This window comes from Palaemon carinicauda, chromosome 13 (assembly GCF_036898095.1).
Source record: "Palaemon carinicauda isolate YSFRI2023 chromosome 13, ASM3689809v2, whole genome shotgun sequence".
NCBI classification, from domain to species: Eukaryota; Metazoa; Arthropoda; class Malacostraca; order Decapoda; family Palaemonidae; genus Palaemon; species Palaemon carinicauda.
In genome coordinates, this window is record NC_090737.1 from 40,083,196 (window position 1) to 40,097,723 (window position 14,528).

At 44.4% G+C, this 14,528-nt stretch overlaps 1 protein-coding gene across 8 annotated transcripts in view; it reads left to right on the top strand.

The window, feature by feature from the left end:
* LOC137652292 (cAMP-regulated phosphoprotein 21-like) overlaps nt 1-14,528 on the top strand; it is a 383,279-nt gene that overhangs the window by 158,947 nt on the left and 209,804 nt on the right. The window lies entirely within an intron of this gene.

Here is a 14,528-nt window from a genome sequence, read left to right on the forward strand (position 1 = left end):
ACATATAAAAATAAATTTTAATTTTTTGTTTATATGCGACCTTTCCTGAGAGTAGGCGGTCCTAACTTGGAAACCGAAGTTAATCAACGTTGAGCCCTTTATATCGTAATTAGCTTTTAAAGAGCTAAGGATTTAAAACTTTTTAAATGTAATATTTTATGAAAGAATTTCTTTGATAGTCTTCTTACTGTTTTCAAAGATGAACTAACGTTTAGTTTATTTATGCTACGCAGTTGTTGACGTTCAGGACGTTCAACATGCGCTCTATTGTTACGATAGAGAGAGAGTGTATCACGGTTTCACTTTGCAGTAAGAGTAAATCGATTCTGACGTTTTGTTCATTCTTTCTTAGCTTAAATGTTTTAAATTCTATTTTAAAGGAACTTTTTATTTGAAAAACCTTTCAGTTTTTTCCTTTAGTCAAATAACATGTTTTTCAATATCAAACTTACCCGATGATCATATAGCTGCATCCCTGCTGCCCGACAGAAAAAACCTACGGGCGGAATACGCCAGCGATCGCTATACAGGTGGGGGTGTACATCAACAGCGCCATCTGTCAAGTAGGTACTCAAGTACTCGATGTCAACAAAGAACCAATTTTCCCTCTGTCGTGCCACTGGCAAGACCTACTAAATACGCCGTCCCTAACTGGATTTGTTTTCACAACGATTTGGTGAAGTACACTATTCCAGTTTTGAGCTTTCGCTATGCAGGGGTTTTATCTTCATTTCAAAACTTGAACTCGTTTTGGATAGATTTAATTATGGTGACGAAGAGAGTATGGACTCTCTTTCACTTTTAAATGGCCGACCCTTCCCTTAGACGGAAGTGTGTTTAGGTTTTTGGTAATTTTGCTTAACAAGTTATAGATCTATTTATTTTATATCTCTCCGCCTTTATAGGCCTCTTCGATTAACTTTCCATTTATTATAAACTTATAAAAATTAATTTTTATGTTTGTTTATATGCGACCTTTCCTAATAGTAGGCGGTCCTTACTTGGAACCGAAGTTATTTAACATTGAGCCCGTCATATCGTATTTAACCTTTTAAGAATTTATACTTTTTTAATTTTAATGTTTTATGAAAGAATTTCTTTGATAGTCTCGTACTGTTTTCAAAGATGAACTAACGTTTAGTTTTTAGTCTCCGCAGTTGTTGACGTTCAGAACGTTCAACATGCGCTCTATCGTTACGATAGAGAGAGAGTGTTTCACGGTTTCACGTTGCAGTAAGAGTAAACCGATTCTAGCGTTTCGTTCATTCTTTCTTAGCTTAAATGGTTTAAATTCTGAATAAAGGAACTTTTTATTTGGGAAACCTTTCAGTTTTTTCCTTTAGCAAATAACATGTTTTAACGATATATAATTGGGCTCTTCTCTCAGGTGCTAAGTCATGAGAGAAGAGAGAGAGAGATAGAGACGGAGGGAGAGAGAGGAGAATAAACGTTTCGTTCAAGCGGGTAACGTTGTTCTCGTTTTTTACTCTTCTCCCTAGTCGCTGTAGGGGAAGAAGGTAAAACGTTTCTAGAGTTTTATTCTTGTTCCCAGGCTTTATGCGGTGAGAGATTGTAAACGTAGTTTATTGGATCTAGTGTTTAGTCTCTTTTCCAGCCACTGAATTCTTTATCTTTATTTATGTTTTTCTGTTGCATTGTAAAACTGTTTTCGCAATTACTACCTTTTAATGAAGGATAGGATTGCGTGTTTCAGGTAGAAATCAGTTAAAGTTTCGATTTCAGTGAAATAAGTGCAAACAGAAAATCAAAAGTGATAAAGTGATATGCGCAAAGTGTTACAGTGTTGCGTCCGAGGGTTCGTCTGTTCGTGCCAGTTGTTCACCTAGTCCGGGACCTCTTACAAGCTCCCAAGCCCAGGGGAGAAGTAATGTCGAACGACTTATGGGTTCCACAGGCCTTGATCGACGAACAGACGTTTTTCCCTCCGTGGTTTCGGGTGTTTCTACACACGTTGCCGACGTGAGATCGCCCCACCCACACAAAGACGAGAGAGCCCATTTTTTCCTCGTCTGCGGAAGAGGTTTCTCGTAGAAACCATGGACCAAATCTTGCAGCTTTTAAGTGCAAGTCGGTCCCTTCCGCGCAAGTCCAACGGCCTAGGTGTAGCCACTGGGTCAGTTCGGACTCGCTGCAGTCATCCGACGACTGCACACCTCCCAACAGAGGCAAGGTGGTACCGCAACAGGCAGTAACTCCGTCTGTTGCCGCACCAGCTGTTTTAGACCCTCAGTCACAACGGACAGTAGCTCCGTTTGTTGCCGTTTTCTGTAGACCCTAAGTGGTCTTTACTGCAGTCTATGCAGACTCAGTTAGCTGCGGTTATGCAGGAGTTTCGTACGGAGAAGGTTTACACTGCTCTCGTTAGCCTACAACCTGCCACGGTTGTGCGCCCAGCTCACGCTGAGGCTGCCTGCTCCCACACTCCGGCTGCGGAGAGCTCCACCTTCGATGCGCTATCGACCCTGCCAGACGCATGTTAACGTTAGCCGACGTGCGGCTCCCTCCGTTAACATGCGTGAGCTACCGCATCAGCAGTGGGAAGGTGGAGTCAAGCTGCCGTGTTTTGACGCGATGCGTTAGTTTCCGCAACCCACGGCAGTCCCCACCACGCACCACCACTCCGCTTTGGTTGTTGCCTGCTCCCACACTCCGACTGCGGAGAAGGTTGACGATGCACCCGTTTGCCTACAACCTGCCACGGTTGTGCGCCCAGCATGGCTGCCTGCTCCCACACTCTTGTTGTGAGAGCTCCTCCACCCATGCGCAGTCGACCCTGCCAGACGCATGCTGACTCCCACAGACACACGGAGCACTCCGTTGCCGTGCGTGAGCTACCACAAGCTGCCGTGTTTTGACACGATGTGTCAGCCTCCGCACCCACTGTGGTTACCGCCACTCGCCCGCAGCAGACTAGTCAGTCAGGAGTTGAGGCTTCCCCACACAGCTTTGGTTGTTGCCAGCTCACAGACTGTCAAGCAGTTACATGACGTTGCCTTCTGGTCTGCTACTAATGCACCAGTGCTGTATGTCCTCACGCACCTGTTGTGGTTGACAGTTCAGTTTTTGACAGTTCACAGACTGTCAAGCAGTTACATAACGTTGCCTTCTGGTCTGCTGCTTATGCACCAGTGAGACCCTCACTGAGATAACCTAGCTTTTTTCGGACATGGTTCCTGTAGATGAGAAAGTGCTGTTCTCCCTCCTTCTGATATTCCTTTGAGGACTCTGTCATTTGGAGAGGAGCCTTAAGCTGCTTAGCCTCCTATGGACTTTAATTAAAGCATAACAATGCTTCCAGGGATGGTAAATGGTTCCGCTTCAGTCGCTAACCCCGTCTGTTGCCACACCTGCTCCCATAGACCCTAATAGGCTTTGTTGCAAGACATGCAGTCCAAGCTTAGTCCTTGATAGAGGATTTTTTACGGAGAAGAACCTTCTAGCCAACAACCTTCCTACCGGTTGGTTGTACGCCCTGTTGACGCTGAGGTATCCTACTCACGTCCGCCAGTTGAGATGGTTCCTCCACCGGTGCGACCCAGTGTGGGTTGCCAGTCGCACGTTGACGTTAAGCGACTCTCGGAGGTGGTTGTGGACGTTCAGTGTGTCACTAGGAAGACGTTCAACAACCAGCAGAGGTGACTTGTTGTGACGCAGTGCGGCAACCTCAGCAACCCGGTAGGGGGTTGACTGCACAACCCAGACAGTCTAGACAGTTTCGGGTTGACGCTGTACTTCCTCGCGTCCCCATGGTTGACAGTTCACAGACTGTGCAGCAGTACCATGATCTTGTGTCCGGCTCCGTCACGCATCCACCAGTGCGACCGGATTCAGCGAGTCAGACGTTGCCCACTCCGTTGCCGTTTCCTCATCAGTTTCGGATGAGGAACCCTCTGATGAGGACATTGCTGAACAAGACGATCAACCCCCAGCCCTGCTATCCATCCAGAAGATGCTGAAGAAGGAACACTGCCCTGTCAGGCTGTGGATGAGTCTGGTTAGGACACTGTCATCCGTGGTTCAATTTGTGTCACTTGGAAGACTACACCTTCGTCCTCTTCTGTATCATCTAGCTTTTCACTGGAAAAGGACAAGACGCTAGAAGCGGTCTCGATCCCGGTTTCCGGAAAGATAAAGTCTGGTCTGACTTGGTGAAAGGACTTTATCAACCTTTGAAAGGGTCTTCCCCTGACTGTTCAGACTCCCAACCACGTTCTCTTCTCGGACGCATCGGGCGTAGGCTGGGGTGCGACATTAGGCGGTAGGGAATGCTCGGGATTATGGAACTCGAGTCAAAGGACAATGCATTTCAACTACAAGAAGCTTCTGGCAGTACGTCTGACCTGGAAAAGCTTCAGGTCTCTCCTTCAAGGCAAAGTGGTGGAGGTGAACACGGTCAACTCCCTGCTTTGACGTACATCTCCAAGCAAGGAGGGACCTACTCTCTGACATGGTACGAGTTCGCAAGTGACCTCCTCTCCTGTTCAACAGGTCTAGACTTTTCACTAGTAACGAGGTTCATCCAAGGCAACTTGAATGTCATAGCAGATTGTCTCAGTAGGAAGGGACAATAATTCCAACATATTGGACCCTCCACAAGGATGTATGCAAGAGACTTTGGGTCCCCTGGGGCCAGCCAACCATAGATCTCTTCGCAACCTCGATGACCAAGAGGCTCCCAATTCTTTGCTCACCTATCCCGGACCCAGCAGTAGTTCATATAGATGCCTTTCTACTAGATTGGTCTCATCTAGATCTATATGCATTCCCTCCGTTCTAGATTGTCAACAAGGTACTGCAGAAGTTCGCCTCTCACGAAGGGACAAAGTTGACGCTAGTTGCTTCCCTCTGGCCCGCGAGAGAATAACTTACCGAGGTACTTCGATGGCTAGTAGACGTTCCCAGAACACTTCCCCTAAGGGTGGACCTGCTACGTCTGCCACGCGTAAAGAAGGTACTCCAAGGCCTCCACGCTCTTCGTCTGACTGCCTTCAGAATATCGAAAGACTCTCGAGAGCTAGAGGTTTTTCGAAGGAGGCAACCAGAGCGATTGCTAGAGCAAGGAGAACATCCACCCTTAGAGTCTACCAATCGAAGTGGGAAATCTTCCGAAACTGGTGCAAGTCAGTATCCGTATCCTCGACCAGTACCTCTGTAACTCAAAAGCTGACTTCCTCTTATATCTGAGGAAAGAACGATCTCTTTCAGCTCCCACTATCAAGGGTTACAGAAGCATGTTGGCATCAGTCTTCCGTCACAGAGGCTTAGATCTTTCCAACAATAAAGATCTACAGGACCTCCTTAAGTCTTTTGAGACCACGAAGGAGCGTCGTTTGGTTACACCTGGTTGGAATTTAGACGTGGTTCTAAGATTCCTTATGTCAGACAGGTTCGAACCACTTCAATCAGCCTCCCTGAAAGATCTCACCTTTAAGACTCTTTTCCTGATATGCTTAACCACAGCTAAAAGAGTCAGTGAGATTCATGCCTTCAGCAAGAACATCGGATTCTCATCCGAAACGGCTACATGTTCTACATCTTGGTTTTCTAGCCAAACACGAGCTGCCTTCTCGGCCTTGACCAATATCGTTCGATATTCCAAACTTATCGTATGGTTGCAAATGAACTAGAAAGAGTATTATGTCCTGTAAGAGCTCTTAAGTTCTATTTTAAAAACCTTTACGAGGCCCGTCTGAAGCTTTATGGTGTTCAGTTAAGAATCCATCTTTGCCTATGTCAGAGAATTCTTTATCCTATTTTATCAGTCTGTTAATTCGAGAAGCTCATTCCCATCTGAATGAGGAAGACCAAGCTTGGCTGAAGGTAAGGACACACGAAGTTAGAGCTGTCACAACTTCCGTGGCCTTTAAACAAAATAGATCTCTGCAAAGTATATTCGACGCAACCTATTGGAAAAGCAAATCAGTGTTCGCGTCTTTTATCTTAAGAATGTCCAGTCTCTTTACGAGAACTGCTACACTCTGGGACCATTCGTAGCAACGAGTGCAGTAGTGGTGGGGGCTCCACCACTACAATTCTCTAATTCCAGAACCTTTTTAATCTTTCTCTTGAAATATTTTTGGGTTGTCCGGAAGGCTAAGAAGCCTTTCGCATCCTACTTGATTTGGCGGGTGGTCAAAATCATTTCTTGAGAAGCGCCTAGATTAGAGGTTTTGATGAGGACCTTTAGTATGGGTTGCAACCCTTCATACTTCAGCTCCTAGGAGTCGCTCAGCATCCTATGAGGATCGCGAGGCTCAGTAAGGAAGACGTACTTAAAAAGGCAGAGTAATTGTTCAAGTCGTCTTCCTTACCAGGTACTTATTTATTTTATGCTTGTTATTTTGAATAACTGCTAAAATGAAATACGGAATACTTAGCTCATAATGTCAACATGTAATGCTGGTCTCTACCCACCCCCCTGGGTGTGAATCAGCTATATGATCATCGGGTAAGTTTGATATTGAAAAATGTTATTTTCCTTAGTAAAATAAATTTTTGAATATACTTACCCGATGATCATAAATTAAAGGACCCACCCTTCCTCCCCAATAGAGACCCAGTGGAACAGAGGAGAAAATTGGTTCTTTGTTGACATCGAGTACTTGAGTACCTACTTGACAGATGGCGCTGTTGATGTACACCCCCACCTGTATAGCGATCGCTGGCGTATTCCGCCCGTAGGTTTTTTCTGTCGGGCAGCAGGGATGCAGCTATATGATCATCGAATAGTATATTCAAAAATTTATTTTACTAAGGAAAATAACATTTTTTTTGACGAAATATAATTGGGCTCTTCTCTTAGGTGCGAAATCAAGAGAGAAAGAGAGAGAGAGATAGAGACGGAGGGAGAGAGAGGAGAGAAAACGTTCCGTTCAAGCGGGTAACGTTGTTCTCGAGTTACTCTCGTCCCTAGTCTCTGTACGGGGAGGAAGGATAAAACGTTTTTAGGTTTTTATTCTCGTCCCCAGGCTATGTGCGGTGAGAGATTGAAAACGTAGTTTATATGAACTAGTGTTTAGTCTCTTTCCCAGCCACTGATTTTTTTATCTTAAAATATGTTTTCTGTTTTTTGCTGGTATTAATGAGCTTGCATTATACGACTGATTTCGCAATTACTACCTTTTAATGAAGGGTAGAATTGCGTGTTTCAGGTAGAAATCAGTAAAAGTTTTGATTTCAGTGAAATAAGTGCAAAACAGAAAATCGAAGTGATAAAGTGATATGCGCAAAGTGTTACAGTGTTGCGTCCGAGGGTTCGTCTGTTCGTGCCTGTCGTTCACCTAGTCCGGGACCTCTTGCATGCTCCCAAGCCCAGGGGAGAAGTAATGTCAAACGACTTATGGGTTCGAGAGGCCTTGATCAACGAACAGACGTTTTCCCTCTATGGTATCGGGTGTATCTTACCAAGATCTCCCCTACCATAAGACGAGAGAGACGTTGTTTCTCCTCGTCATCCGAAGGCTTTTCGCATAAGAAACCTGTCACAAGGTTTCGAAGCCCTTAAGCGAAAGTCAGTCCTTTCAGGACAGGTCCAGCGTCCTGGTTACAACCATTAGGACAGCTCTGACCCTATGCAGTCATCGGATAACTGCTCGCCGCCTAACAAAAGCGTAACACAGACTCCGAGAGTCTTTTTTGTTGGCAAAGTGTTGCGGTCACAGACGTTACCCTCGTCTCTTACCACAACCATTTCCGTTGATCCTTAATGGGTTGTATGGCAAGACATGCAGTATATGCTTGCCTCCCTTATGGAAGACTATTCTGCCGATTAGTCCGTTGAGTCTAGCCGTTTATCTCATCGATATCCTGGCTTTCAGCCAACCTAACGTTCCTTTGTGCTTACTGTTGACGTTGGCGTAGCTTAGTCACGTCAGTCAGGTTGTTTAGAACCACACTCGATGCGGTCTCGTGTGGTTTTTCAGCCGCATTTGGACGCTAGGCCACTTGCTGATGCTCCTGTTGACGTTCAAGACGTTCACTAACAATCGGAGTTGACTTGTTTTGACGCTGTTCGTCAACCTCCGCATTCTAGAGTTGTTTTGACTGCTCAGTCTAGGCAGTCAAAGCAGTCTCGAGTGGACGCTGTGCGTCCTCACGCACCTGTTGTGGTTGACAGTTCAGTTGTTGACAGTTCACAGACTGTCAAGCAGTTACATGACGTTGCGTTCTGGTCCGCTACTAATGCACCAGTGAGTGTGGACTCTGCTTGTAAAGCATTGCCACCACGGTAGGTCTCTCCCTTGCTTGAGACTCAGCTTTTATCGGACAAGGTTCCTGTAGATGGGGAAGTTGCTGTTCCCCCTCCTACTGATATTCCCTTGAGGACTCTGTCAGATGGAGAGGAGCCTAAAGCTGCTTAGCCCCCTATGGACTTTAATTAAATCATGATGATTTTTTTAAGGATCTTTGTCCGGATCTTTTTGTAACTGCTGCTCCTCGTTCGCCTAAACGTCAGAGCTTACACTAGGCCTAGCTACTTCGAAGCCGTTGTTTTTAAGCTAGTGCTCTCTCGCTCTCCTAGAGAGCTTTACGTTGGCTAGGCGACTGGTTTTTCACCAGGAGGAGTTTGGGGGATACAGCCTTTGCTTTCCCTTCTTTTAAACTGGTTTATAGAGCGAGAGTCTGATATGACACGAGAGAAGTTCTCGGCTTGGGAGTTCATGCCTCTGCCCAGATAGACTTCTCAATTCTCGTAGACTCTCCCTGGCGCCTGGCCAGGAGACGCTCCAAGTTTTTTACAGGTCAACTTCACAGCTGTTTTCGAGCCTTTGAAGTTTTGCTGTACAATTATGTCATGCATAACAAGGCTTTCAGGGATGGTAAGCGGTACCGCCTCAGCCGCTAACCCCGTCTGTTGCCGCACCTGCTCCCGTAGACCCTAAATGGGCTTTGCTGCAAGACATGCAGTCCAAGCTTGCATCCTTGATAGAGGACTTTAATGCGGAGAAGGTTGCTACCGAACCTTCTGGCCAACAACCTTCCAACCGGTCGGTTGTGCGCCCTGTTGACGCTGAGGTAACCTACTCGCGTCTGCCAGTTGAGGTGGTTCCTCCACCGATGCGACCCAGTGTGGGTTGCCAGCCGCACGTTGACGTTAAGCGACGCTCGGAGGTGGTTGTTGACGTTCAGGACGTTCAACAACCAGCAGAGGTGACTTGTTTTGACGCAGTGCGTCAACCTCAGCAACCCGGTAGGGTGTTGACTGCACAACCCAGACGGTCTAGACAGTCTCGGGTTGACGCTGTGCTTCCTCGCGCACCCATGGTTGTTGACAGTTCACAGACTGTGCAGCAGTTTCATGATGTTGCGTCCGGCTCCGTCACGCATGCACCAGTGCGACTGGACTCAGCGAGCCAGACGTTGCCCACTCCGTTGCCGTTTCCTCATCAGTTTTCGGATGAGGAACCCTCTGATGAGGACGTTGCTGAACAACAAGACGATCAGCCCCCAGAATAGATCAAGCCCTGCTATCCATCCAGAAGATGCTGAAGAAGGAACGCTGCTCAGTCAGGCTGTGGATGAGTCTGGTAGGGACGCTGTCATCCGTGGAACAATTTGTGTCACTAGGAAGACTACTCCTCCGTCCTCTTCAATACCATCTAGCTTTTCACTGGAAAAAGGACAAGACGCTAGAAGCGGTCTCGATCCCGGTTTCCGAAAAGATAAAGTCTTGTCTGACTTGGTGGAAGGACGATATCAACCTAAGAGAGGGTCTTCCCCTGGCTGTTCAGACTCCCAACCACGTTCTCTTCTCGGACGCATCGGACGTGGGCTGGGGCGCGACACTAGACGGTCGGGAATGCTCAGGACTGTGGAACTCGAGTCAGAGGAGCATGCATATCAACTGCAAGGAGCTGTTGGCAGTACATCTGGCCTTGAAAAGCTTCAAGTCTCTCCTTCGAGGCAAAGTGGTGGAAGTTAACTCGGACATCACCACGGCCTTGGCGTACTTCTCCAAACAAGGAGGTACCCACTCACTGACGTTGTACGAGATCGCAAGGGACCTGCTCATCTGGTCAAAAGGTCAAGACATCTCCCTAATAACGAGGTTCATCCAAGGCGACTTGAACGTCATAGCAGATTGTCTCAGTCGGAAAGGGCAAGTAATTCCAACCGAATGGACCCTCCACAAGGATGTGTGCAAGAGACTTTGGGCCACTTGGGGTAAAACCATCCATAGATCTCTTTGCAACCTCACTGACCAAGAGGCTTCCAATCTATTGCTCTCCAGTCCCGGACCCAGCAGCAATACATATAGATGCTTTCCTCCTAGATTGGTCACATCTGGATCTCTACGCATTCCCACCGTTCAAGATTGTCAACAAGGTACTGCAGAAGTTCGCCTCTCACGAAGGGACAAGGTTGACGTTAGTTGCTTCCCTCTGGCCCGCGAGAGAATGGTTCACCGAGATACTTCGATGGTTAGTAGACGTTCCCAGTAGTCTTCCTCTAAGGGTAGACCTTCTACGTCAGCCACACGTAAAGAAGGTACTCCAAAGCCTCCACGCTCTTCGTCTGACTGCCTTCAGACTATCGATAGACTCTCGAGAGCTAGAGGCTTTTCGAAGGAAGCAGCCAGTGCGATTGCTAGAGCAAGGAGAGCGTCTTCCATTAGAGTCTACCAATCGAAGTGGGAAGTCTTCCGAGACTGGTGCAAGTCAGTTTCTGTATCCTCGACCAGTACCTCTGTAGCTCAAATAGCTGTTTTTCTCTTATACCTGAGAAAAGGACAATCCCTTTCAGCTCCCACTATCAAGGGCTACAGAAACATGTTGGCATCGGTCTTCCGGCATAGAGGCTTAGATCTTTCCAAACATAAAGATCTGCAAGACCTCCTTAAGTCTTTTGAGACCACCAAGGAGCGTCGTTTGGCTACCCCTGGTTGGAATTTAGACGTGGTACTAAGATTCTTCATGTCAGACAGGTTGGAGCCGTTACAATCAGCCTCCCTGAAAGATCTCACTCTTAAGACTCTTTTCCTGGTATGCTTAGCCTCGGCTAAAAGAGTCAGTGAGATTCATGCCTTCAGCAAGAACATCGGATTTTCGTCAGAAAAAGCCACTTGTTCGCTGCAACTTGGTTTTCTAGCCAAAAATGAGCTGCCTTCTCGGCCTTGGCCTAAATCTTTCGATATCCCCAGCTTATCGGAGATCATAGGTAATGAACTAGAAAGAGTCTTATGCCCTGTTAGAGCTCTTAAGTTCTATTTAAAGCGTACTAAACCATTACAAGGCCAATCTGAAGCTTTATGGTGTTCAGTTAAGAAACCATCCTTGCCTATGTCAAAGAATGCTTGGTCAGACTTTATCAGATTGTTAATACGAGAAGCTCATTCACATCTGAGTGAGGAAGACCGAACTTTGCTTAAGGTGAAGACGCACGAAGTTAGAGCTGTAACAACTTCCGTGGCCTTTAAGCAAAATATATCTGCAAAGTATAATGGACGCAACCTATTGGAGAAGCAAGTCAGTGTTCGCGTCATTTTACTTGAAAGATGTCCAGTCTCTTTACAAGAACTGCTACACACTGGGACCATTCGTAGCAGCGAGTGCAGTAGTGGGTGAGGGCTCAACCACTACAATTCCCTAATTCCTTATCCTTATAATCTGTCTCTTGAAATGTTGTTTTTTTTTATGGGTTGTCCGGAAGGCTAAGAAGCCTTTCGCATCCTGGTTGATTTGGCGGGTGGTCAAAGTCATTTCTTGAGAGCGCCTAGATTAGGGGTTTGATGAGGTCCTGTTGTATGGGTTGCAACCCTTGATACTTCAGATCCTAGGGGTCGATCAGCATCCTAAGAGGATCGCGAGGCTCTGTAAGGAAGACGTACTTAAAAGGCAGAGTAATTGTTCAAGTCGACTTCCTTACCAGGTACCTATTTATTTTGTTTTTGTTATTTTGATAACTTCTAAAATGAAATAAAAAACTCTTAGCTCATAAAAGTGTAAACATATATTACTGGTCTCTACCCACCATCCTGGGTGTGAATCAGCTATATAATCACCGGCTAAGTTAAATATTGAAAAATGTTATTTTGATTATAAAATAAATTTTTGAATATACTTACCCGGTGATTATAAATTAAATGACCCTCCCTTCCTCCCCAATAGAGACGCAGTGGGACGAGGAGAAAATTGAGTCTTTGTTTACATTGAGAGCTGGGTATCTGGTCGACAGATGGCGCTGTTGGGCACACCCGCAACCTGTGTAGCGATCGCTGGCGAGTTTTTTCCGTAGAGTTGTCTGTCGAGCAACAGAGTTGCAGCTATATAATCACCGGGTAAGTATATTCAAAAATTTATTTTATAATCAAAATAACATTTTCTGCATAATTACCACAGTCATTTGAACAATTTGAAGCCTGCCATCCTTTTTTCTTACCCATTCCTGTAAGGTACTTTCTTTTTTTTTTGTCAAGCTTTTTGTCGCCATAATAGTTATTACATACTCTTTTGATTTCTGAGAAACAAGCTTTTAGAGATATTTTTTAGGGTCTTATTCATTTCCATATTAATTTCAAGCTGTCCAAAGGTTCTACATTTTATCAAGACATTTGCGCATCAATGGAAGAAAAAAATCTTAATTTTCATCAAAACAGATTTTTGAGGAATTCTAGGTTACTAGGTGTCTCAAGTTATTTTGTTTTAAATCGGTGGAAGATTTTTTTTGGTATTTGTCATTCCAATAATTGAACGCTTGTTTCACCTTGACAAGATATTGGTTTTCTGCATAGTAATTTATCATCATAGTATTGGCATTTATTATGTTTGTCTATTCAATTACTTTGTTATACCCTAGGGACATTAAGTAAGTATAAACCACTTCAGGCATAATTCTCTAAAGAATCCTGAAAAAGTCTGAGGCTTGATTTTTTACACATAAAATATCTCGTTCAAATCAGACCATATTCTTTAATCACTAGGCTGTGCAACTTTAGAATTTATATTCGCCAGTCCTGGATGAATTAGATTTGAGCCATACTCAGTAATGCTTTTGAATGTGATAAAGAAAAAAAAGAAATTCTGCTGTAAGTGTGTTTTAGTGTTATTCAGTAACTTGAGAACTAATATTTTAATATTTTGCTGTATCTTTTCACAAGTTCCATTTTCCAATACACCAATTTTCTCCAACCTTGAGCACATCTGCTGATAGTTTATCTTCTCATTTTGAGTTTTATAATCCAAAGGCTGTGAATTTATATGAAGATGAGGATGGCATGAGTAGTGTTGCCGTATGTGTAGAATATGCCATTCTTGTTGATGCATTTACAGGCAAAGAGAAAGTGCTGCAAGTATTCAACATCATGATTGAAATGTGGCAAGCTTATCTGTGTAGGGTAATTGCTTTTCAGATTAATTTCCTTATTTCCTCTGAAATTAGGAGTTTTTATCACTTTAAGCTCATGTAATGTGATCAAAACTTTTACATCATTAAATATATATAAGCTAGGCATATTAAATGGTATATGTCATTATCGTTTTATGCCACAGATCTTATTATCATTATTATTTTTATTAGAAATTAGTTTAATGAAACCAGAGATGCATTTCTAGTTTCTTAATCAATTAACCCAAATTATATTTTCTGGAATATAGTCAAAATTGAAGTGTGTCAAGTTCAAGACATACACCTAAGTTGGAAAATGATGATAATGTTGCAAAGATCCTTTAGTACTATATAAGCAAATTGTACCGCTCTACTTTGGTTCATGGTGTTAAACATAATCTTTTATACATTATTGCTATTCGATCCTTCGGGTATACAGAGCTTTCATCCTTTAGAAAAGAGATATGTCTTCAGCAGTGCTGGTACGTTTATCAACGTATTAACAGTGTACAGTAATTGGTAATGACATATGCAGTATGAGGAGGAAGCCCTCCAACCTGCTTATCACAAAATAGCCAGTTTTGACTTTGGCCACACCAGATATTGTCATACCGTTGCACTGCTCTCTTGATGGTTGGACCTTTCCTTACATTTGTTTGTTATAGGTGTTTGTTTTTGTTTTTTGCTTATGTGAGATCTCTCACTTGTAAGCAGAAGTGCACTAAAACATAAGCATGTTGTGAAGTGAAGTTTGCGCCTATAAAGATACAAACCTTCAAAACCCCACGTATTGTGTACCTTTGTGAAGAGGTGACTGCAACGGAACCCCCTCCTCTCCCATTCAGTGTATTGATTTCGCTGATCTGATCAAGGAGACGATAAACTCAGAGAATAACTTGTCTTGCTTATTGGTAATTTCTCTGCCTTTGGAGGGAATTATCTTATTTAGACAGTGTTGCCCATACCTTTGTGCCCAATAGGGAAAATTATTCTTCTGGTAGGCACACATCACACATGGCATCAACAGTGCTCCACGAATGGTGCTCCTTGTATAGAACACTGTCATTGAGTGTTTCCAGTGATCCTCTTGTGACAAAACTTTCAGTCTAGTTGTTTGTGTTATGGTAAAAGATGTCTTGTAGCTTCCTCCTCCAAGGGAAGGCAGTTATTATTGGTTGCCCAAA